This window comes from Salvia hispanica, chromosome 3 (genome assembly GCF_029641045.1).
Source record: "Salvia hispanica isolate PSC_SH4W2 chromosome 3, Shi_PSC_v1, whole genome shotgun sequence".
In the NCBI taxonomy this organism is placed as follows: Eukaryota; Viridiplantae; Streptophyta; class Magnoliopsida; order Lamiales; family Lamiaceae; genus Salvia; species Salvia hispanica.
The window spans coordinates 22,130,261-22,155,497 of NC_142694.1; the positions used below are offsets into that span (position 1 = coordinate 22,130,261).

The 25,237-nt window shown below is 40.7% G+C and overlaps 1 long non-coding RNA gene across 1 annotated transcript; it reads left to right on the forward strand.

Annotated features, from left to right (window-relative positions):
• The first annotated feature begins 19,926 nt into the window (after positions 1-19,926).
• LOC148930375 (uncharacterized) lies at positions 19,927-21,027 on the forward strand. Its single transcript, XR_016136170.1, has 3 exons — positions 19,927-20,489; positions 20,600-20,667; positions 20,744-21,027. It is a non-coding gene; the product is annotated as an uncharacterized LOC148930375 (long non-coding RNA).
• Positions 21,028-25,237: the final 4,210 nt, after the last annotated feature.

Sequence of the window (25,237 nt, forward strand, 5' to 3'; positions counted from 1 at the left end):
CTCCGTATTCAAAAACTAGAAACATTTGAAACGGCACGGGTTTTAATGCACAATTGGTAAAGTAAGTGATAAGAATTAGTAAAGTAAGAGAGAGGAAAAGAAAAATGAGTAAAGTAAGAGAGAAGAAGAGAAAAAGTAGTGAAAGTAGAGTTAGTGGATTGTGGGGTTCATGTCCTAAAATAGAAAGGTTTTAAAGTTTCTATTTTTAAGGAACGACTCAAAATGAAAATAATTGCTATTTTTAAAAAATAAAAAGAGTATGAAAATAAGCTAATTTTATGTGATGGACTAAAATAAAAAAAAAGGAAAACAATTTTTGTAGCATGTAAAGTGTATTAATTACTCCACCAGTCCCGTAAAGTTAGAGACTCTCGGGACGAGAGAGAGTATTAATTATTCCAATTCCTCAATAATCAGGCGTCCACCCCAATTGCAACCCCTCGATCTATGTCTTTGATGAGAGAGAGAAATAGAGTAAGGGAGAAAGCACTTTTGGGCTTAAAAAAGCAAATTTCAACTCAAATTATTTTATCTTCGCACATGAAATTAGGTAGTGTTTGTTTAGTAATTTAATTTATAATAATAAATACTATCCGTTCCATATTAATATAGTCATTTTACCATTTTCGTATGTTCCATAGTAATAGAGAGTCATTTCATTTTTTAGTACAAGTCAACACATTTTTCCACACCTACTTTACTCTCTCTTACTTTTTTTTCTCTCCATCTCTCTACTATTTTTATTTTTCACTTTATTCTATCTTTACTTAACTCACCTAACACAATTTTTCTTAATCTCCATGTCGAAAAGAAACGCCTCCATTACTATGGAACGGAAGGAGTAAAAGACAGAAGAAAGTAAAATGAAAAGAAAGAGAGAGTAAAGTGAGAAAGAGAAAAAAGAAATAAAATTAAAGATAGGGAGTATTAAGTATGAGAGATAAGATTAGGGGTAAGTAAAAAATCAGAAACCGAATATCTGAATCGAACCAAACCAAACCAAACCAAAATTTTGAAATTCAGTTCGGCTTTTATAATTTTTCGGTTCAGTTTTAAAAATACAAAAATTTTGATTTTTCGTTTCCGGTGGAAAAACCAAAAAACCGGAAGACAAAATTATAATTTAATATAATATATTATATTAATTTAATATTATATATATATATATAATATTATGCAACTTTATTTTGCATATGCAACTTATGCAACTTTATTTTGTATATGAAGTGAAAAGAGTAAAGTACTCCCTCTGTCCCAAGGAAGATGACTCCTTCCTTGGGTGACACGTAAATTTATGCAACTTTATTTTGTGTATGAAGTGGGGAGAGTAAAGTAAGAGAGGGGGAATAGAGTACAGAGAAAGGTGTTTCCAATATTAGTAATGAATCATATTAGTTGGGACAAACTTAAAAGGAAAGTGAGTCATCTTTAATGGGACAGAGGGAGTAAGAGAGAGGGAACAAAGTAGAAAGAAATGTGTTTCTATTTTTATTCATGGTTCATCTTGGTTAGGACAGACCAAAAAAGAAAGTGAGTCATCTTCAATGAGACGGAGGGAGTATGTATTGTATATATATTCTATTAATTTGTTTTTTTTTAGTATATATACTCTATTAGTGTATATGCTGCCTAAATCTTTGCCCTAGGATTAAGTGATCTAATGGTCAATAATTGACCACAACCACAAAAGGTTATTATTAATCCGTTTTAGATCATTTTACAAAATCTGTGTTTGATATCATTTTTAGTTCACTTTAGGTCATCCATTATTCAAATGACCTATATATACACCAACAATGACCTAAACAAGCCCTCCGTATGATTTTGTTCTGCATTTTTTATTAAGATCAAGTTTTGCATAGATCAAAACCCTATATTAATATATACTGCCTCCGTCCATGAAAAATAGACAAGATTGTGAATGGCACGGGTTTTAATATATAATTGGTAAAGTAAGAGAGAAATAGGAAAAGGTAAAAGAGAGAGAGGAAAAAGGTAGTGGAATGGATGTTAGAGGTGATAGAGTTTGTATACTAGAAATCACCTTTCGAGTGATTGAATAATGTTAAAACTCTTATTTTAATGTTTTACATTTAATGGATGCTTATTACATGTTTAAATGTATAAGTAACTTAACAAAGTCTAAGTCTTTGTTTCAGTAGACCGGTTGTGGGCGTCGTTCACTTTAAGGTAACACGGTCAGTTCTGAACAATTAAAAGAAGAATTTCACAATCTAGATAGGCTTAGACTACCTATCGTGAAAGGTTGCAATGTCAGTCCAATTATTTCTAAGCCTTACTGAAATAAGATGAAGTTGGTGTGGTATAACACTGAATTGGATCTAACAGCGAGACATGTCTTTATGCTATCTACTGAAAGACGAGGTCTTGTAAATTATTGTTTCTTAATCAATGTACGTTAGCATTGAGCATACGGTATTGATTATGCACTATTTTGACTTACCAAATGGTGCGGGTTTTTCGCAACCCAATAAGCCTGGTATATTGGATAGTGGTGATTAATATCTAGTGGTGCTAGGATTGCTATTATATTGAATCGTGCGTGAGGTGAGTCTCGTTTGATAACATCCTCAAGAGGAGCTTGAAATAAGGTTTTATTATTCGGAACCTATCTAGTTGGAGTTTGATTACTCTATGAATAATAAATAAGAATTTCTTGCTGAGTCCACTCTTGGAATTAATAAGATATTAATTAATTAAGTCCATAACAGACAATGATTAATTAATGGATGTTTCTATCTTAAGCGCGAGAAATAAATATCAAGCAATGGAAACCCGGATTACTTATAATTTCGGATTTGGATGGGGAGTGTAATATTACTTCTGTAGTGGCTGCTCATAATATTCCAATTATAAGCTTATATTAACTTGGGGTTCAATTTAATTAGAAAAAAGCTAATTGGAGGAGCCCAAATCCAAAACCTTCCATAGATCCCTGTCTGGGCCCAATATGTGACTTAATATAAATAGGAGAATAAAGGAGACGGAAAATACATTTTTTTTAGATCAAAATTTTTGTCCCCCTCTCTACATAGAAGAGGGACGATTTTCTCTCCTCCGTGAGATAGGTTTTCCGTCTTCTTTATTTAAGTCCTAGTATACTGGTGAGATCAGCCCACCCTGATATCAATTTACAGTCCGGGAACCAGACAGAAGATCCGTGGTTTAGTACTGAAGATCTTCACGTGGAGAAGGCGCTAGCTATCTTCGATTGCTTTGGAGAATCATCAAGGTAAAATAGCTAAACCGGAGAAAAGCATGTTTTAGGTTTTAATTAATTTAAAGCATGATTTATTTTGAGTTATGAGCATGATACATGTGATAATTGCGCGAATAGAATTTGTCTAAATAATCTGCTAAATAGATCAGGATTATTATGTAATCGATTTATGTACGCTTCCGCTGCCAACCACTTCAAGAGGATTGCGGGGTCCACATTTAGAATGATGTGTAGGGATAGTATTGGTTGAAAACTTTCCTTTTTGAACTTAATCTATTTTTCGTGGACGGACCTAAATGGCAAAACTTGTATATTTTTCGTAGACGTAAGGAGTATATGTCTTTTTGGTTTTTCAGTTTTTCGATTTTTCAGTTTTAGATTTTTTAGATTTTTAAAATTTTTATATAATTTGTGTTGATTCTGTTTAGTTTGGCATTTGATATTCAGTTTACGATTTTTCGGATTCAGCTCGATTTAAATTTTGAACTAAATCCGATTTTTTGGGTGAGGTTCGGTTTGGAAAAAAACTGAACCGAAACCTGAATGCTTATCCCTTGATAAGAGGATAAAGTAAAAAAAAATGATCTAATTATTGCTAAAAAAGGGAAATGTCTCACTTAAATTGGAACACCCCATTCAAAATACTTCCCCCTTAGATTGGGACAGAGGGATATTATTTTTGATCATTTGTGTAACACCCGCAAATTCCAAATAATAATTTTTTTTATTGAATGTGGTAGAGTGATTAAAATGAAATTTCTGAAAAAATAATATTTAGTTTCTTGCGGAGTGAGGAATTAAATATTTTGGGTTTACACGAATAATAGTCTTTGGAGCGATTAATTTCTTTTAGTTCTTTTGTGAACCTTGTGAAATACGAATCTTGAGGAATTAATCGAGTTGATGTGATGATGAATTATTATAGTAGTTGGCATAACACCAAACGATTAATTACTTTGGTTGCGCGAAAGGAAGGGTGTACTTTGATTAAATAATCATGCTTGCGTAGTGTGAATTAACTGTGGGAAGGAATATTTTCCTATCTTCGTTGGTTTTGTATAAAGATCTATGCGTAGTACGTTGTGTTCGGAGTCACACATTAATTTTGGAATTTAGTTTGACATCATGGAGGAAAATACGAGGATCCAACAAAGAATTTACGGGTGCAAGCGGCATGCGACGCCTTGGGCGGCCGCCGGATAATCGAACATATGCAAAATTCGAGAAATGAGATAAAAGATTTTAATTAGGGCGTATGCATTCTAACTAGTAGTTTTCTCACGCTAATTGTTGTGCTACTATTTTATTATCTAAAGGGAATTGTTACATGAGGCTCTAAATTCGGAACGAGGAATATTCAAATTGCGAGATCTTTTAAGCGAACGAGGTGGTCTTTCTTTTAATTTAAGAAGTACCGTTCATAAAATATTTTGGGCATTGTTCCCAATGATACTTAAATACTTTGACGTGAAATGAATGATTGCCATGCCGTGTTTTGGGTTTTTGTGGAATACCTATCTGCCTGGCTTCTGGCTTTTTGCATGGCAGTGCATCGTGAGCTACCTGTCGCACATTTGGCTGGTCAAGTGACCATTTGGTATGCCACATTCTTGGTTTACGAGTTTATTTTAGATAGTGTATGGACAACGGAAAATGGTTGGTAGATCGATTTTTATTGAAATGAAATACTTTTAGTGTACTTGGGTTAATTCAAATATAAACCCCAAGATCACTCGAATTGGCTTGATAATTATTTTATGCAAATATTATTTCGGCAATTGTCAACTGAGTATCTTTTCCAGTACTCAGCCCTGCATCTGTTTTCCCTATCTGCAGGTTGAGCTATGACGAGTCGTGGTTGGTGTTGAGTGGAGCCTCTGAAGTCTGCTCGTTATCTTGTACCGAATGAGTTCTGGCTTCACATATGATATCATTCTTTTACTCATATTACTATTTTGAATGATGTGTTTTTATGCTGACATTAAACTCGTTACTATGATACATCGGTTTGATGATGAAATAAATTATTATTTCGTCTACTTCAGTCCAATTATGGTTTTGCTTCAATTCCCCTATCTTCCCCATTTCTTATATCCTCTCCCATTCACGATCAACCGTTCTTTCTATTCTTAGAAAGGGCCGGCGTGACAATTTGAAACACAAAATATAGACCTCATTCCCTTATTTAATCAGTCTTGGTCTATCCCAATTCTCTCTAAAAACAATCCTTCTTTTGTGTTCCCTGCTACTCGGCGAGAATCGTCCATACTCGCTAACTTGAGCCACCAATGTCCTTCACCATCTAGTTGAACCAGTGGCTAAAGCCCGTCACCTGCACCGTCATTTTAATTGTGCTCAACTCAATGACTTTCGTATTCACGAATCCATCACCATTGTTTTTATTGTCTACAAGTTTCATTTTATGAATCCATCTCTACTTATTACTATCTAAATTTAACTTGCATAGAAAATACTTCCTCCGAACGTGATATGTTTTAATGCATAATTCGTAAAAATATAAGAGATATAAAAACCAAAAAAAATTATTGAAGTACTGTATGATTTTTTTCCGTAATATTATTATTATTATTATTGTTATTATTATTAGTATTATTTTCATTAATAGACCTTAGGCTTGGATGTGCTATCATCCTTCAGCTCGAGAACAAAATAAGTTTTAATATTGATACTAAAGTACTAGTGCATTTTTAATTTAAATATTGTTGACTCAACTAGTGTAATTCTGTTAGATAATTCTAGCCTTAAGCTGAATATGCAATTGTCAATTTTTGCATTAAATAGTACAATAAATAATTAAAGTGTATATACTTTATATATGAATGGATCATTCGCTTCTAAGTTAGGTTGAATTGTGCCACGTAAGTAAAAATTTGATGTTGTGCGATATACACTTAATGGGAGGTACTATTTCTGATATTCTATGTTATATTGTTATGGACTAGGTCCAGTGATTAATAGATTAAAATATATATGAGTATCAAAGCATTAGTCCCAAGTTTTAAATATTTATATGTAATGTGAACTAAAGACTTTTAACTTATAGCTATTATAAAAAGGTTGAAATGCTATTAATGGAAGTTCCATTGAAGTGCATGTCATGATAGTAATGATGACATGGACTATATTTACCTCGAATATCATAAACCTACTATGTGATTTAGTGTAAAAAGAACTTTTCTAACTGAGGTTTAAAACTATTTGGGGTGGGGTGGGGTGGGGGTGCCCGGGGGAAGGGGGTGTTAGCTCTTTAACTATGTACTCCCTTTTTTTTTAAGGCAGGTGAATCATTTCTTTTTTCACATCTTTCACAAAAATAATAATGAATAAATTTGATAAATAATTTTAACAGTCTAAAAATAGTCTATTTTTATTTATTGAAAGTTCTTCCTAACTCAATACCCATATATATCATTTTATTATCCACTAATACTATTTTAATTATCAATTCTTTTCTCTCTCTTACTTTGTCCATTATACATTAATTCTCGTGTCGTCCTAAATGTCCGTATTTATATGGAACGGAGGGACTAATTTTTAAATAGGCATTAGTCCAAAAATCAAAACAGATATATATACTTATGATATAAGCTCATGATAAACACAATGATAATGCTCTTTTGCGCATTCTTAGGTTTTTTTGAATCGAGATATAAGCGCAAGAAGAAAAATATCTGCATGATGATAGTGTTAGTGGAAAGTGTTGACCCGATCGTAGCCGCAAAGAAAGGCAGAAGATAGATTGCGACAAAACTCAATTGATAAGACTGGGGAAAAATGAAAGGACTTGCAAATTTTAATAAAAGACATCGTGTATAGAAGGATATGTGCTTTCCATAGGAGTGCGAATTTGGAGATATTCTACTATCATTGTCACGACCACAACTCCCTAGTGCTAGTGAGCGTAGCTATTTCGCGACTAAAAATTCTCAATAATCAAGGGACAACAATAAAAGGATGAAATCACTTAAATCAATAGTATCAAAGGCATATGGGTTCATAGTCAAAACGTGTTCAGAGTATCAAGACTAAGTTCATAGCTTTCTAGCACTTAATTCTAGATTTGCAGCGGAAGAGTCCAAGACAAAATAGCACGTATGAAGACATGCTACTTTGGGTTACCTAACTACTTATTTAAAAGTCTTGTCCCAACACCTTCGCCTCCTCGTACACGTTCAACCTGCACATTTGAAAATAACATGCAGGGCTGAGTATTTGATATACTCAGTGGGCACATTGCCAAAAATGGTTTTATCTTTAATTGTCAATGCCAGAGTTGAGTGATCACGGGGTTTTACTTAAAAAGACCCGAGTCACTAAAATACTTTTCCTTTAGTAAAGATTTGATTGCGCAATCACATAACATAGATATACCATATCTGAAACTGATGTGAACCGGGAATGTGGCCACATTCCACGACGGTCACTGGACCGGCCAACCCCTTTTGTTAGCTCACGGTCCCCTTATGTGTACACTAGTCCGAGTAGGGTTTGCGGCCCTACTGGGACCCGAATTCGATTTAACTTGATTTGGCATAGCCAAGCAGATAGGTAATCATAAAACAAAACATGGCATGACAACATACTTGAGCAAAGATTCACATTTTCATACTGAAATCACATTTTGAAAGAAATGCCCACCTCAAAAGCTAAAGCTCTTTCCGTAATTTCCTTAACTTGGCCTTAGATGACGTTCGTAGACGCCCCTTTAGGAAATAGCATAATATTTAATTAGACTTTGATAAATCAATTAAGCTTAAACGTGGATGCATCCTAAGTGCGTGATCATTTTATTCCTTTTCCTTAATTCATAAAAAAGAGTCCCTGAGTACTAAAATAGACTCGAGGTCTTTTCATCATTTCGCACCATAAATTACTCGAGCGCTAATACTAAAGTCTGGGAATTAAATTTATCATCGTGAAAAAAATTTAGCGGACCATTACTTAACCTCAATTATTTGATTTAGCAACATAGGTGGGCTCATGATTTAATTAGGCTAGAGCAAACTCCCATTTTATTTTAATTATTAGCCCAACTCCTTAGATTATTTAAAGAATTGGTCCATTAATTAACAAAACCTTAGCCCATGCATTTAATTTATAGAGGCCCAAAAGAAGAAAAGGAGAGGCCCAAATGAAAGAGGCCCAATTTCTTCCTCCCTCAAAACTATCGGCCTCTCTCTCTCAAAACACAAAATCCCCAAAATCAAAATCAAAAACCCCAATTCCTAATCCTTGCTTTGGAGAGGAACGACGGCGCATCTCCCCCCCCTTCGTCGCCGGCTCCAGCTCTGGATCGACGGCGCGCCTGTGTCGCCGTTATCGCAGCTCGCCGTCCGGCAGCTCTCCCATCACTCCTTGCTCCAAAGCTAAGTTTTTTTCCTCTCATTTATTTCCTTGTAACAATACTATGTTTCAAAGATGAAGTCTTAGTGTATCTTACTGTGTGATGTTGAAACCATCTTGGGTAGTAATTTAATTGGGGAAAACTTTGATATCAAAACTTGTACATGAGGCCTACTGTGTTGGTTTGTATTCTTACTCAAAGTATGGGTTTGATAAGGCTAATTTCATGCATTGGTTATGTAGTGAAAAACATCACATTTCTGCTGGATCTAACAAGTTTTGTTAAGCCAGGTGTGTGTGTAGCGCTAGATCCAGGAGATGCTGGAGGAGGATATCTAGCGAGGAGCAGGAACGGAATCACGAGGAAAAGCTAGAGGAAGGAAGCCAAAAGCTGAGGGCAATCAAGTCAATCAATACCTCGCTGGGCCCCACCTCGAAGCTTATAAATAAAGGAGTGCGCAACAAGAATGGCAGATCCGTCACACTCCACACACAGTCACGCTCTTAGCTCACACACACTAGGGAAATGGGGAATTGGGGGTGGTTTTCGTTTTCAGGAGTCTCGTATCAGTGCATCACCGTCCCTTGAGGGCGAAGAAACAATTGTTCTTTTAAAATTTCTGTTTGGTACTCAGTTCAGTCTCGAACTTCACGTTTGGAAGTCGAGCTTGTTGTTTTGTTGCTGAATCAGTTTATCCGTTCTATTTACATTTGATTTGCTTTGATGAAGTTAGATTTCGTGTTGATTATTATGATGCTTGCTATTTTGGTTTGTTTATTTGAGATGTTCTCTTGAATTTGTTGCTGAATATTTTAGGAGATTCGAGAATCGTGGTATTGAAGTTGTGTTCGGTTGGATTTTTGTTCTGATGCTTGGATCCGGAGTGGATTTAGCATCCGAAGTGTGGATCTGAACAGGGGAGGTGAAATTTGTGCATGAGATTATGGGGATTTTGTTCTGCTTGGTTTGCTTCGTCTAGTAGTGTGATTTCCGTCGTTGTTTCGTTTACCGTTAAAATTATGTTTCCAATCTACATCTGAGTTTGTTTTTCTCGATCTCTGCATTTATTTGTGTTCGTTGAAGAAGATGAAGTCATTTTCAGTTGATGCTTTAGTTAGTTAGGCTGCAGATTCGATTCTGTCCGTACTTACCTTTTTCAGAGTTTGGTCCCCACTTGTTTTAATCTCCTTGGTCTAGAGATGTTCGTAGAAGTCCCAGATCTAGTAGTTGATTTGATTTAGTTCTTATACATAATTCATTTTTTGCCTAGATCTAGCAGTTAGCATAGCATACTTTATTTCCAAATTCACTTAGTTAAATTCCTCAACCCAAAATATGCGTGGCAGCAGCCAACCCAAAAATAGTTTCCAAATCTCTATGCATGTACTATACGAGTCCATCTCTGTGGGATCGATCCCTACTTCCCTGTGCTAGTTTAGTATCTGTGGTTGAGGGTTTTGAAGGTTTGCTTGCGTACCAACGACCAGACTTCCAGTCTTGTGAGTCTCTAGACCTTGTGATCTAGTTGATTTACTGGATCTAGGAAGTGTGTAATTAGAAATTGATAGGATACAGCAAGCAAGAAATCAACTCTTCAAATGGCGCCGTTGCCGGGGATGGATGGCGTAGTTTGTTTATGTGTTTAGAGATTTGGTGTAAATAGTTTTAATCTTTTGAATTTCGCTTTTGGCAGTTTATGAGCAAGGGCTCAAGGTCAGGAATCTGGAGCAACCCATCTTGGTCAAGGAACGTGCAGTTGAAGTGGCAAGTTAAGGAATCAACATCCGCCATAACTACCAGATCGGGGTTGTCAACTGTAGATCCATTTCCGTTTGAATCAGGGAGTGAAGAAGAGTGGAATTCATCGGGGAAAGAGGATTCACGGTCGTCGTCAGAAACTGAGCATTCGGAAAGGGAGGAAGAGGAGTCTGTAATGGCAAACTTAGTGGACCTAGACCCAGAGATTGGTTCGCTAACTGCACATCTCGACGGAGAGCCAGCTCATGCCATAGTGTCAAATCAACGTCAGCGGTCTATTGAGATCAAGACGAATGTGCTGGGCGTTTTACCTACATTCTCTGGACGGAGGAATGAGTGTCCTTATGAGTTTTTGAACGAGTTTAGTAAGCTATGTAGCATCCAGAAAAGGCCTAACGAAACTACCGAGGAGGACTATCGCCTGCGAGCGATTCCATTTGCATTGAAAGGAGAGGCAAACACTTGGTTGCTGAGGCTTCCACCTGACTCGATCACCACATGGAGGGATTTCAAATTGGAGTTCCTGGACTATTTCTTTCCGTCCAATAAGACAAACGCTTTGAAAAAAGAAATTCAAGAGTGTAAGCAGGACTACGATGAATCTTTAAGCCAATATTGGTCTCGGTTTAAAGGCCTGCTTGACGCTTGCCCAAATCACAGGATGACGGAGGCTGAAACATTTTATCTATTCTACGAAGGGGCAAATCCTGAGTCCAAGGACTTAATGAATTCCTCGAGCGGGGGGAATTTCACCAAGAATAAGGCAAGCGAGGCACGCGAGATTCTGGGAAGATTAATCGACGCGAAGAAGGCGTATGACTGCCCGCGTGCTATCATGAGGAGAAGCTCCGCGAACACAGTTAAGGAACGAGAAGGAGAAGAGGTTAGAGACAGAATAGATCGACTGGAGAAGGCACTGCTAAATGCCATTGAAAAGAAAAATACCCCTGGGTCGACTGATAAGGAAAAAAACCCAGGTCAAGAGGAACATCAGCTTCAATTTTACAATAATCCCTCACTCGATGGAGATTTCCAAGCTCAAGTGAATGCAATGGGGAATTGGAATCAAAGTAATCAAAATACCAACTGGAACCAGTGGAAGATTAGGGAGGCACCATGGAGGGACAATCCTTGTTTCAGATGGGCTGAAGGGAACCAACAACCACAGTCACAACACCCAGGTCCAGCGGAGAACCAGCAGACATGGCCCAGCCGGAATCAGGAAGGACCACAGCATAATTCTAACTGGGCAGGGAAGCAGCAAGAGGGGCTGAACAACTGGAATTTCCGTAACCAAGGGGATCAGCATAACTGGAACAACAGGAACCAGAGCAACCAAGGGAATTCTTATGTGCCACCGCATCAGAGGAACAATTCAGGAAACAATCAAAATTTCCAACAGAGTCACCCAGGTCCAGCAACCCAGTACAACAATAATCAAGGAGGTCAGGGAAATTTTCGCCAGAACCAGGTGGTTGGAACCAATCAAAATCAAGGATTTAATCCCAGTTCAATTCAAGGTTTCCGACCACAGCGGAATCTTGATGACATGGTGCATGACCTGGTAAATTTCCAACAACACATGCAGAATAACATGCAGGCTAACAATGACGTGGTGCACAAAATTCAAGATGCCCAGCAGGAGCAGAAGTCTGCCATGGACATGTTGGCAAAGCAGATGTCCCAGTTGGCCACGTCGCTGAACGAAATGCGGGGAAATGAAGGGAAATTGCCTGCCACTGTCAAACCACCAGACCGAGCAAATATTAGTCAAATTACCTTGAGATCGGGGAAAGGCTATGAAGGACCGAAGCAAGTGATAAACGAGGAGACACCCTCACAGATGAACGGAGAAAAGGGGAATCAGAAGTCTCGAGGAGATGATCCTGGACTCAGAGAAATTCCTATACAGGATGACCTCCAGGAGGGAGATTTAAGGGGATCTATGCCTCGACTAAGTGACCCATTTTTCCTTGATCCAGAACCTGAGTTGGAACTTAAAGAGGGAAGCAGGGAGACAGGTGCAGCCCCAGCAGGGAGTTCCACGAATGCAGTAAAGCGACCCAAACCATTCCCATATCGAGGAGAAGCCAAGAAAAAGAAAGATGATACTGAGGACCTTGTGGAAATATTTAGTAAGCTGGAGATTAACCTACCCTTTTTGCAGGCTCTGAAAATACCCACCTTCAGCAAGTTCATCAAGGAATTCATAGCAGGAAAAACCAAACCTGATGGGAAGATTGTTATAGGAGAAAATGTATCCGCCGTGATACAAAAGAGGAGGATGCCGTCAAAGTGTACAGATCCAGGTATGTTCACTCTTCCTATTTCTATAGGTGATATTAAAATTGAGCATGCCATGTGTGATCTAGGTGCTTCGATAAATGTCCTACCGCTGTCAATATATAAAAAATTGGTGGGAGTCAGTTTGGTTGATACTAAAGTAGTGATTCAGTTGGCCGATAGAACATGCATCTCTCCTGAGGGAGTATTGGAAAATGTTATAGTTAGAGTGCATGATTTCCTATACCCAGCTGATTTTCATGTGATAAAAATGAGGGGAAATGAATCTACTGAGTCTAGTGGGGTGTTACTGGGGAGACCTTTCCTTCGCACCGCGAAGACTGTTATTGATGTGTTTGATGGAACCATATGCCTGGACTATCATGGGGAGAAATACACCTTCAACATTGAAGAAGCTATGAAAAAACCGCTTGATGTTGAAAACTTGCATGTTGTAGATGTAATTAACCCCCTAGTCCAAGAATATCTTGAGACTGAACTAATGCAGGAACAGTTTGACAATTCGGAGCTGAGCCAGACTGTAGAAAAGGAGGTGACAGGATGGTGTGAAACTTTTTTCACACAGGACTTGACAGATGATCAGATCAATGAAGCGATCATGGCATTCTGCCACCAGCCACTATCATTCCAATCAGCCAGATCTGTTCAGGAGAAGAGCCCAGACGAGGGAGCGAATCTAGAGGAAATGGCGCCAAGAAGTAAGGCGGAGAACCCTTTACCTCAGGAAGCCATCACACCGAAGAAGGAGTTGAAAACTTTGCCTGAAAATTTAAAGTATGCATACCTGGAGGAAGGAGAAACTTGTCCAGTGATAATTAACAGCCGCTTGACTGAAGACCAAGAGAGTGCGCTGCTGGAAGTAATAAGGAGGAACAAGAAGGCCATAGGGTGGACACTTTCTGACCTAGTTGGAATTAGCCCTGATCTTTGCATGCACCACATCAGACTAGAGGAAGGGGCAAAGGCTCGGCGTGATCCACAAAGGAAACTGAATCCAAACATGAGGGAGGAAGTGCTCAAGGAAGTTCTGAAACTACTGTCCCTTGGAATCATATACTCTATTCCAGATAGCGAGTGGGTCAGTCCGGTTCACATGGTACCGAAGAAATCTGGAATACAAGTGGTGAAGAATGACAAGAACGAGTTGGTGCCTACTCGACTGGTCACTGGATGGAGGATGTGCATCGACTATAGGAAACTAAATGAAGCCACCAAAAAGGATCATTTTCCTTTACCATTCATTGACCAGATGCTAGAGAGGCTGGCTGGTAAACAGTATTTCTGTTTCCTCGACGGATATAGCGGTTATTTCCAGATTTTCGTGGACCCAGAGGACCAGGAAAAGACCACATTTACATGCCCTTTTGGAACTTATGCCTACCGAAGGATGCCATTTGGTCTATGTAATGCACCAGGTACATTCCAACGTTGTATGATGAGTATTTTTTCGGATCTACTAGAGGTATGCATCGAGATATTCATGGATGATTTCACTGTATATGGAGGCTCATTTGATACTTGTTTAGCCAGCCTTGACCTAGTGCTGCAAAGATGTCAAGAGAAACATCTAGTCCTGAATTTTGAAAAATGTCACTTCATGGTAACTGAGGGGATTGTTTTAGGTCATGTGGTCTCTGAAAGAGGAATACAAGTGGACAAGGCAAAGGTGGAAGTGATTTCGAAGCTACCTTATCCTACAAATCAAAAGGAAGTTAGAGGGTTCCTCGGTCATGCAGGGTTTTATCGAAGGTTTATCAAGGACTTTGCAAAAATTGCGCAACCACTCACTCATTTGCTGCACAACGATGTGGAGTTCGAGTTTGATGAGGGATGCAAGAGGGCATTTCAATTGCTCAAGGAGAGACTAGTGTCCGCACCAATTATCAGGGCACCGGACTGGAATCACCCTTTTGAGATAATGTGCGACGCGAGCGATTTCGCTGTGGGAGCCGTCCTAGGGCAGAAGATAGATGGGAAAAACTACGTAATTTTCTATGCGTCCAAGACACTAAATCAAGCTCAGAAGAATTACGATACTACGGAGAAGGAAATGTTGGCTGTCGTCTACTCGTTCGAAAAATTCCGCCCTTATCTTCTTGGGTCAAAGGTTATTGTTTTCACTGATCATGCAGCAATAAAGTACTTGCTAGCTAAGAAAGAATCAAAGCCAAGGCTAATTCGATGGGTCCTACTTCTACAGGAGTTTGATTGGGAAGTAAGAGACAAAAGAGGAACAGAGAATCGAGTGGCTGACCACTTGAGTAGAATTCATCAAGGAGATACGGACGAGGCTATTCCCGATGTTTTTCCCGAAGAGCATTTGTACTATATGGACGAACCACCTAGACCGATAAGCTGGGAATCTGTCTTAGTTTTAACCGGTCCAGGAGAATCTGATCGAGGAAAGCGCGTACGTAACGCAGAACCATGGTACGCAGACCTGGCAAATTACTTGGTCACGGGAGAGGTGCCAAGTTCAGAGGAAGCCTCCCGGGCCCAGAAGATGAAGCTTAAAAGCGAAGCCAAATATTACTTCTGGGATGATCCTTATCTTTGGAAGATGTGTGCAGATCAGATAATTCGACGTTGCATTCCTGAATGGGAACAAAGAGATGTACTCCATCATTGTCACTCCTTGGCGTGTGGAGGGCATTTCGGACCAAGGAGAACCGCAAGGAAAGTTCTAGACAGTGGATTCTACTGGCCTACATTGAACAAGGATGCCTTTGAATACTGTCAATGCTGCGAAAGGTGTCAACAGACAGGGGGAATCTCGAGACGAGATGAGATGCCCCAAGTGCCCATAGTGATCTGCGAAATTTTCGATGTTTGGGGGATGGATTTTATGGGCCCATTTCCGTCGTCGTACGGAAATGCTTACATATTGGTCGCTGTAGACTACGTTTCCAAATGGATAGAGGCGAAGGCTACGCCCACTTGTGAGTCTAAAGAGGTGGCCAAGTTTCTGAAGTCAAACATTTTCAGCAGATATGGAGTTCCTAGAGCGATTATCTCAGATCAAGGAACACACTTTTGCAACCGCACTATAGAAGCGCTCATGAGGAAATACGGCGTGCATCATAGATTGTCTACACCATATCACCCCCAATCGAATGGGCAAGCTGAAGTCTCTAATAGGGAGATAAAGAGTATTTTGGAAAAATCAGTTAACACCACAAGGAAGGATTGGAGTAAACGCCTTGACGATGCTTTGTGGGCGTATAGAACTGCTTACAAGACACCAATCGGGATGTCACCTTATAGGTTGGTGTTTGGGAAAATGTGTCACTTACCCGTGGAAGTGGAGCACAAGGCATACTGGGCCATTAAGGAAATGAATATGAAGTCTGTGGCATGTGAAGAAGAAAGGAAGCTGCAATTACAGGAGCTGGAGGAACTACGGCTAGAGGCATTCGATTCAGCAATGTGGTACAAGGAAAGAACGAAGCTCTGGCACGACAAGAACCTCCGGGTCAAGGAACTTCAGGTGGGGCAGAAAGTACTTCTATTTCAGTCCAGACTCAAGCTAATGCCAGGGAAGTTGAAGTCAAAGTGGGTAGGTCCATATACCATCGTTGGCCTCCGCGCACACGGAGCAGTGGAAATCCAGGGAAGTGCTCCTAACTCGGTCCCTTTTCTTGTTAATGGCCATAGATTGAAAGTCTATAGGGATAATTCTGAGCTATGCGTAGTGGAGGAAATACCACTACGTGCGCTCTCAGTTATCACTTAGCCAGACAAAGGAATATTCTCGATGAACTCCTGGGTCAAGGGAAATGTTATGTTTTTACACACTGATCCAGGGGATTCGAGAATATTCAAAGGTAATTGTACATAGTTTAATTGCTTTAGAAGACAAAGAAAATCCAAACAAAATAAAAATTCAAAAATTTCCAAAAATATTTTCGAAGACCCAAACTCAAAGGGGATTTATGTCTCGTACTTTAACCTTGACCCAGGAGTCTGGGGTCTTCATATTTTTTTAGGTCGCGGTCAAGGGAATCAATTAGAGGAAGCTGAGGAGGCCATGCCAAGTGAAGAGGTGGAAGAGCTTAGGAAGGAGGTGCAGGAGATGAGGAAAGAAGTGCAAGACGTTAGGAAGGAAATGCAGCTGATGAGGAAGGAGATGATGAAGGAACTAGGTGGGGTACGAAAGGAACTCAATGGGAGTCGGGAGGAAGTGAAAGGTCTGAGCAGCAACGTAGCAGATTTGGCCACGAAATGTGCCAAGCAAAGTGAAAGAGTGGCGGAAGCTGTAGAGATATCTACGAGGATGTTGAAATGGCTGCATCAGACGCTTCCCTTGACCCAGTCGAAGTCGACTCCTGGGTCAAGTGGCGAGGCACAGAAGATCATCCACAGCAGTCCCTCGATCAAGCCATTCCAGCAGTTGACCACCCCGACTATTCCCGAGAAAGTTCCAAATCCACCGAGGACGAAAATGCTAATGAGGAAACCAGGACTCGATCAAGCTGCAGAAGGAAAGGAAGAGCTGGAGCAACCAGCGAAGAAGAAAGTGAAAACAAACCGCCCCAGTGTTCCACCACCGTCTGGCTCTCGCGGGAGCCAGCCCCAGAAATGAGCAATTTCCCCAGACCAAGTAAATTTTAGTTTTTGTGTTTCTTTTTCTGTGTTTTATTTCCATGCGTTGCTGTGTTTTATGCTATCTTCTCCCACTTAGCCCAATGCTTGGTCTAAGTGTGAGAAGTTCTATGTTTTCTGTTGGTTTATTCTTCTCCCACTTAGCCCGTTGCTCGGTCTAAGTGTGAGAAGTGAAATTGTTGTTTAATTCTGCATTGAATTCTCTGTTTTCCCCCCTTCACGACGATGGCTTGAGGACAAGCTTGAGTGAAGTGGGAGGGGGAGAGGAATCAATGCAGTGTTATTATGCTTTGAGGAGTCGTAGGTCTAGGGGTGTGTCGCATGAACTAGTGGATATAATACGGCAGATTCCCTTAGGGAGAGCAATTGAAAATAGGAGGTATTCCAACTTAGAAGCCTGATTCTTTAGTAAGCCGAACCAATCTGAATGAAGCGAGAACGATAGTAAATGCCTTTACTTGCTCAGTTGTGAAGCCCTACTCTAGAGGTGAGTTATAAGCCTGTGATAACACTTAGAGCTAACATATGTCAAAAGTCTGCCACTGAATGCTGAAGGAAAAGAGAAGAAAAAAAAAAAAAAATATAAATAAAAAAGGGGGAAAGGAGAAAATATATAATCATAAAATCTGGAGGTATAAGCTGGACGAAGTCCAGAGGAGGAAATAAAAAGAGAGAAAAAAATCAAGGAGGTATAAGCTGGACGAAGTCCAGGAAATCAAGGAGGTATAAGCTGGACGAAGTCCAGGAAATCAAGGAGGTATAAGCTGGACGAAGTCCAGAAAGAAAAAAAAAAAAAAAGAAAAAAAGGGGGATAGTGACGGAGGATAGAAGGAGGAATTCTCATAACCCGAGGTTTCAGTGGTTTGGCAATAACTTAAGAGAGAATCGGTCCTAACATCCCTGGTAAGGAATGAGCGATCGAGTGAATCTAACAATTGGGGAAGTAAAAGGCTATCTTGACGAGCTGACAGATTGGCTAGGTAGAGGGGAGAAAAGGGCCTATTTGGAGGAGTGCAGCCTGTTGGATTGACCTTAATCTTGTGGGGACGGTTGTCTAAAAGTTGAAACCAGTTCATGCATATGTGTTTATGTGTTTTCATCTTATGTGATTATGTATTCTTTGTTTTAGTGTCTAAGTGTAGTAGTTTTGTCTAGAGTCTGTAGAGTCGGTCAAGGGGATAACCATGCTTGAAATTCGCCTTATTCTTCTTTTCTTCTTGTCTTTATACTTGAGGACAAGTATGGTTTAAGTGTGAGCAGTTTGATAAGGCTAATTTCATGCATTGGTTATGTAGTGAAAAACATCACATTTCTGCTGGATCTAACAAGTTTTGTTAAGCCAGGTGTGTGTGTAGCGCTAGATCCAGGAGATGCTGGAGGAGGATATCTAGCGAGGAGCAGGAACGGAATCACGAGGAAAAGCTAGAGGAAGGAAGCCAAAAGCTGAGGGCAATCAAGTCAATCAATACCTCGCTGGGCCCCACCTCGAAGCTTATAAATAAAGGAGTGCGCAACAAGAATGGCAGATCCGTCACACTCCACACACAGTCACGCTCTTAGCTCACACACACTAGGGAAATGGGGAATTGGGGGTGGTTTTCGTTTTCAGGAGTCTCGTATCAGTGCATCACCGTCCCTTGAGGGCGAAGAAACAATTGTTCTTTTAAAATTTCTGTTTGGTACTCAGTTCAGTCTCGAACTTCACGTTTGGAAGTCGAGCTTGTTGTTTTGTTGCTGAATCAGTTTATCCGTTCTATTTACATTTGATTTGCTTTGATGAAGTTAGATTTCGTGTTGATTATTATGATGCTTGCTATTTTGGTTTGTTTATTTGAGATGTTCTCTTGAATTTGTTGCTGAATATTTTAGGAGATTCGAGAATCGTGGTATTGAAGTTGTGTTCGGTTGGATTTTTGTTCTGATGCTTGGATCCGGAGTGGATTTAGCATCCGAAGTGTGGATCTGAACAGGGGAGGTGAAATTTGTGCATGAGATTATGGGGATTTTGTTCTGCTTGGTTTGCTTCGTCTAGTAGTGTGATTTCCGTCGTTGTTTCGTTTACCGTTAAAATTATGTTTCCAATCTACATCTGAGTTTGTTTTTCTCGATCTCTGCATTTATTTGTGTTCGTTGAAGAAGATGAAGTCATTTTCAGTTGATGCTTTAGTTAGTTAGGCTGCAGATTCGATTCTGTCCGTACTTACCTTTTTCAGAGTTTGGTCCCCACTTGTTTTAATCTCCTTGGTCTAGAGATGTTCGTAGAAGTCCCAGATCTAGTAGTTGATTTGATTTAGTTCTTATACATAATTCATTTTTTGCCTAGATCTAGCAGTTAGCATAGCATACTTTATTTCCAAATTCACTTAGTTAAATTCCTCAACCCAAAATATGCGTGGCAGCAGCCAACCCAAAAATAGTTTCCAAATCTCTATGCATGTACTATACGAGTCCATCTCTGTGGGATCGATCCCTACTTCCCTGTGCTAGTTTAGTATCTGTGGTTGAGGGTTTTGAAGGTTTGCTTGCGTACCAACGACCAGACTTCCAGTCTTGTGAGTCTCTAGACCTTGTGATCTAGTTGATTTACTGGATCTAGGAAGTGTGTAATTAGAAATTGATAGGATACAGCAAGCAAGAAATCAACTCTTCAGGGTTCTATCAGTCGATATTGCTAAGTTCACATTGGATTTTTGAGCACCTATAGTTCTAAGTTCTTGATTATCTATGATTGGCTATCATGATGCATTGGTGAGGGTGGGCTATGGAATACCTCTCCTTTGCGATTCTCGTTTTACGGCTGCTTCTCCGTGTTGCCGCTGCCCCTCCTCGCCTTCTTGCTCCTCCCGATTCCTTGCTGCACTCCTTGATTGTGAGTGAATTTGTGGTTTCTGGGGAGGGAGTCAGGGGCGGTTTATGGTGGTTTATATAGGCGAAGTGTGGTGTACTCGTGAGGCCTTAAATGGCTGTCAAAGCTCTTTGTTTTCATGCTGCAGATGGCACCTTTAGTTTACTTCCTTTGTCTCTTTCTTGAAACATAAGTACTACCTTCATTAGGTTACTTTGTTTGATGTGCAGGGGAAGCAGGTGGCTGTTCGGTTTGGGCTGATTTGGCGCAGCTGGAGGGACACGTTTTGGGCTAGCTGATCAGCAAGGTATCGGTCAAAGGATAGGTTGCCACTCCAAAAGAGGCAAGTCTCAAATTCTTGGCAGCAATGAGAGGTAAATTCTAAATGTTTTATCTCAGTTGTCCCTTCATTCATTTATTACTTAGTACACAGGTTTGCAGCCTTGTACTCCTAAGTTTTAAGAATTTTTGTTTTCACATACAGCTCTCGGTTTGGTGCATTGGCTGTGTAGGAGTGTACCTCCCATTTTGGGATCATTTAGACCTCCTTTGGTAAAGAAAGGATGCCTCCTTCCTTGTTTGGTTTGATGTTGGGAAAAGTAATCTAAAATATTTATTAGTTTTGTAGGTTCTTGCAGGTTTAATGGCAGATAAAGGAAAAGGGTTTTTTTAAAAAAAATTTTGGGGATGTGGCCTGGGATCGAGACGAGGCAGTCGGGCTGGCTGCACGGGCCTTCGGGCTGCCCTCTAAGTCTTTGGGCCGAAAGAAATCTCGTGTTCGAGAGTCGAGGCCCAACTCTTTGTATATTTGTATTCTTAAATTCTTTTTTTTTTTTTTTTTGTCAACACATGTGTAAATCATTTTTATTTCTTGACGTTTATTGTATTTCACACGTATATACGAAAATCTGTTTTAGTTTGATCGACACTCTTCAAATTAGCAACCAAGCAAGACCATCGACTAATATTTCTGATTTGAAAACAACAAACATTTCTCTAGGTTGACATTAGTCTTAAAGAAAAGGTAACAAAGAGCGGGTATTACATTCTACCCACCTTAGCAAAAATTTCGTCCCGAAATTTTGCTTATGTTACTCAAACAGCTCTGGGTACCTTTCCTTCATCTTGTCTTCAAATTCCCACGTAGCTTCCTCGTGACCATGGTGTTTCCATAAAACTTTCACCGTTACAATAGATTTGTTCCTCAGTTCCTTGACCTTCCTATCCAATATTTCCTCTGGCTTCTCTTCATAGCTTAAGTCTGGTTCCAAAACCATTTCCTCTTGGTGGACTATGTGTTTCGGGTCGAACACGTATTTCCTCAATTGTGATACGTGAAAGACATTGTGTACATTCCCGAAACTCGGTGGGAGTGCCAATCCGTACGCCACAGGACCCACTTCTTCTAGAATCTCGTAGGGTCCGATGAAACGTGGCCTTAGCTTGCCCTTGACGCCGAATCTCGTAATCCCTTTAGACGGAGATACTTTCAGAAAAACTTTGTCTCCCGCCTTGAACTGCAGATTGGTTCGGCGAGCATCCGCGTAAGACTTCTGCCTATCTTGAGCTTCCTTGATTCTCTCACGGATCTGACGGACAATCTCTATCATTTCCTTTACAGAATCCGGTCCGAGTATCTTTCTCTCTCCGACTTCATTCCTGTAAAGCGGTGGTCTACATTTCTTTCCATACAATGCTTCATTTGGGGCCATGTTTATAGATGCTGACAACTGTTGTTGTAAGCAAACTCTATAAATGGTAGTACTAGCTCCAAGTTTCCTCCACGGTTGAGCACTACGGCTCTCAGCATATCTTCCAAGGTCTGGATTGTCCTCTCAGACTGCCCATCAGTCTGTGGATGGAATGCCGTACTGAATTCAATCTGGTGCCTAGCTCTTGCTGCAGGCTTATCCAAATCTAGAAGTAAATTTCGTATCACGGTCTGATGTGATCGTCACCGGTATTCCATGTAATCGTATGATCTCTTGCACGTAGATTTGAGCTAACTTGTTCGATTCGTAAGTAATACGAACTGGTACGAAGTGCGCGCTTTTGGTGAGGCGATCTATAATCACCCAAATAACAATCCTGTCACGAAGTGCGCGCTTTTGGTGAGGCGATCTATAATCACCCAAATAACAATCCTGTCACGAAGTGCGCGCTTTTGTGACCTTGGCAACCCTGTCATGAAGTCCATAGCAATGTGTTCCCATTCCCACTCGGGGATTTCTAGGGGTTGCAATTTCCCATAGGGTCGTTGATGTAGAGCCTTCACTTGTTGACATGCTAGGCACCTTTCTACAAACGACGCTATGCTCCTCTTCATGCCATCCCACCGAAACTGCTTCTTCATATCTTGATACATTTTCGTACTTCCTGGGTGGGCAGTATAGGGTGTTTCATGCGCTTCGCTCATGATCTCATTTCTGAGAACCTCGTCATCGGGTACACATAATCTCCCTTCAAAAGTGAGGGCGTCATCCGCTTCTTCATGATAACTCACCTCTTTTCCCGACCTCACTTTAAGACGAACTTTCTCTAATGCTTCATCACTCCTTTGAGCCTCAACAATTATGGCCCTTAAGTCTGGTTCAATCACTAAAGGGGCGATCCTACCTTCCACCGTCTCTGGTGCTCTTACTACCTCCAGCCGCATCTTAGCAAATTCCCGTATGAGCTCCTCATTCTGTGTGAGGAAGGTGGCCACTTGGGGCATAGTCTTCCTGCTCAAGGCATCTGCCACTACATTGGCCTTGCCTGGGTGGTAATTTATACCACAGTCATAATCCTTGACTAATTCGAGCCATCTGCGTTGTCGCATGTTTAAATCCTTCTGCTCGAAGAAGTACTTAAGGCCCTTGTGGTCCGTGAAGATCTCACATCGAACTCCGTAGAGGTGATGTCTCCAAATCTTTAAGGCATGTACCACTGCTGCTAGTTCAAGGTCATGAGTGGGGTAATTTAGCTCATGTGGCCTGAGTTGGCGTGACGCGTACGCAATCACCTTGCCATTCTGCATCAGTACGCATCCAAGTCCAATCTTTGATGCATCGGTGTACGCTACATAGCCTGCTCCTGGTGCTGGCACGGCTAGGACTGGTGCGGTGGTCAACTTTTCTTTTAATAGTTGGAAGCTTGCTTCGCACTCCGGCGTCCAATTGACCTTAGCTCCTTTCTTGAGCTGTTGAGTCAGTGGTCTGGCTATTTTAGAAAATCCTTCAATAAACCTTCGATAATATCCAGCCAAACCTAAGAACTTCGAATCTCATTAGGCGTTGTTGGTGACTGCCAACGTTGTACTGTTTCCACCTTTGCAGGGTCCACTCGGGTCCTTTCTGCCGTTACTATGTGTCCAAGGAAGTTCACCTTGTTAAGCCAGAACTCACATTTTCCAAACTTAGCATAGAGTTTCTCGGCTCTCAACGTCTCTAAGGTGGTTCTCAGACGTTTCTCGTGTTCCTTCTCGTTCTTCGAATAGACTAGTACATCATCTATAAGGACTAGGACGAACTTGTCCAAGTATGGATGGAACACGCGGTTCATTAAGTCCATGAACACTGCCAGGGCATTTGTAAGTCCAAAAGGCATTACAGTGAATTCGTAATGGCCGCATCTAGTGCGGAACGCCGTCTTGGGTACATCATCATGTCGGACTTTCAGTTGGTAATAGCCTGATCTCAAGTCCATCTTCGAGAATACACCCGCCCCTCGAAGTTGGTCAAAAGGTCATCAATCCTTGGTAGTGGATACTTGTTCTTGAGCGTCAGCTTGTTCAACTCTCGGTAGTCGATACACATTCTCAGTGTTCCGTCCTTCTTCTTCACGAAGAGCACTGGTGCGCCCCATGGTGACACACTGGGTCGGATGAAACCGAGGTCTAGTAATTCCTGTAGCTGTATCTTGAGTTCTTCTAACTCTTTAGGCGCCATTCTGTATGGTGCCTTCGATACCGAGGCCGATCCTGGTTCGAGATCGATTGTGAATTCTAATTGCCTGTCTGGCGGCAATCCTGGTAGTGCGTCCGAAAAGACATCTGGGAATTCTCGTACCACTTCTACATCCTCAATCTTACGGTCCTCTTTCTCTTCTCCATTCAGATAAACGAGGTATGCAGAGCATCCTTTCCTTATCATAGTGGCCGCTTGTAGCGCAGAATCTATGGACTTTCGTCGCCTCACGGATATTCCGTGAAAGATTGTGGGTTCTTTCCCTGGGTATTGCACAGAGATCTGCCTTTCCTTACAAAGAATGGTAGCGTAGTTCTCGGCTAACCAATCCATTCCCAATATGATGTCGACGTTCCACATCAACGTTACATGTAAATTGTGAGCCACTAACTTAAGGTTTCCCATAGTGAATTCTACGTTCGAGCAAGTTCGTGAGGTATCTTTAAGGCCTCCTATGGGTGAGAACACCCTCATCTTATGTTCGATTTCATCAGTAGGCAATTCTAAAGTATCCACGCAAGGTGCTGACATGAAAGAATGACAATAGGTATGTTGAGGAGAGTTCCCATACTTGCTAAATTGTCTTGCTCTTGGTTCCCTGCTCAATCTTAGGCTGTTTCTGCCTCGGTGCAGTAACTATAGTCTGAGTGGGAAACCTCTGGCGTAGCTGCCGCTGGTGATATGGTGATTAGGACTGTCTTTCTTCTTGGCTCAGCTTGAAGTGCCCGCAACTACGGACGCTGCCCTTAATAGTCCTGCCTCCCTCCTGTCCTAGTATTCTTGTACAGCATTCCCTGGAGAAATGTCCGCTTCTGCCACAATTAAGGCACCTATGTGTCCTAACTATGCACTTTCCACGGTGGTTTCTTGACCACTTAGCGCGGGGATGGGCCTTAGGTCGGTACTCAACCTTCTTATTGAGATCGGCTTCTCTACCGCCATTCTGCGATGGTTTTGGGGCAAGTTGTTGCTTCTTATTCTCATTTGAAGTACGTTTTCGTTTTCCCGATCGTTCCTTCATTCGTTGGTTTTATTGCGCCATATCTCAGATGATTTTCCTCTTGTCGAAGACATCCGTTCATTAAAACGTAATCTATGAGAGTGTTCATATTTTCACTAGATTTCGTTACCTAACGATGATCTTGATCTCCATTTCCTCGTGGCTCTCCTAGTTC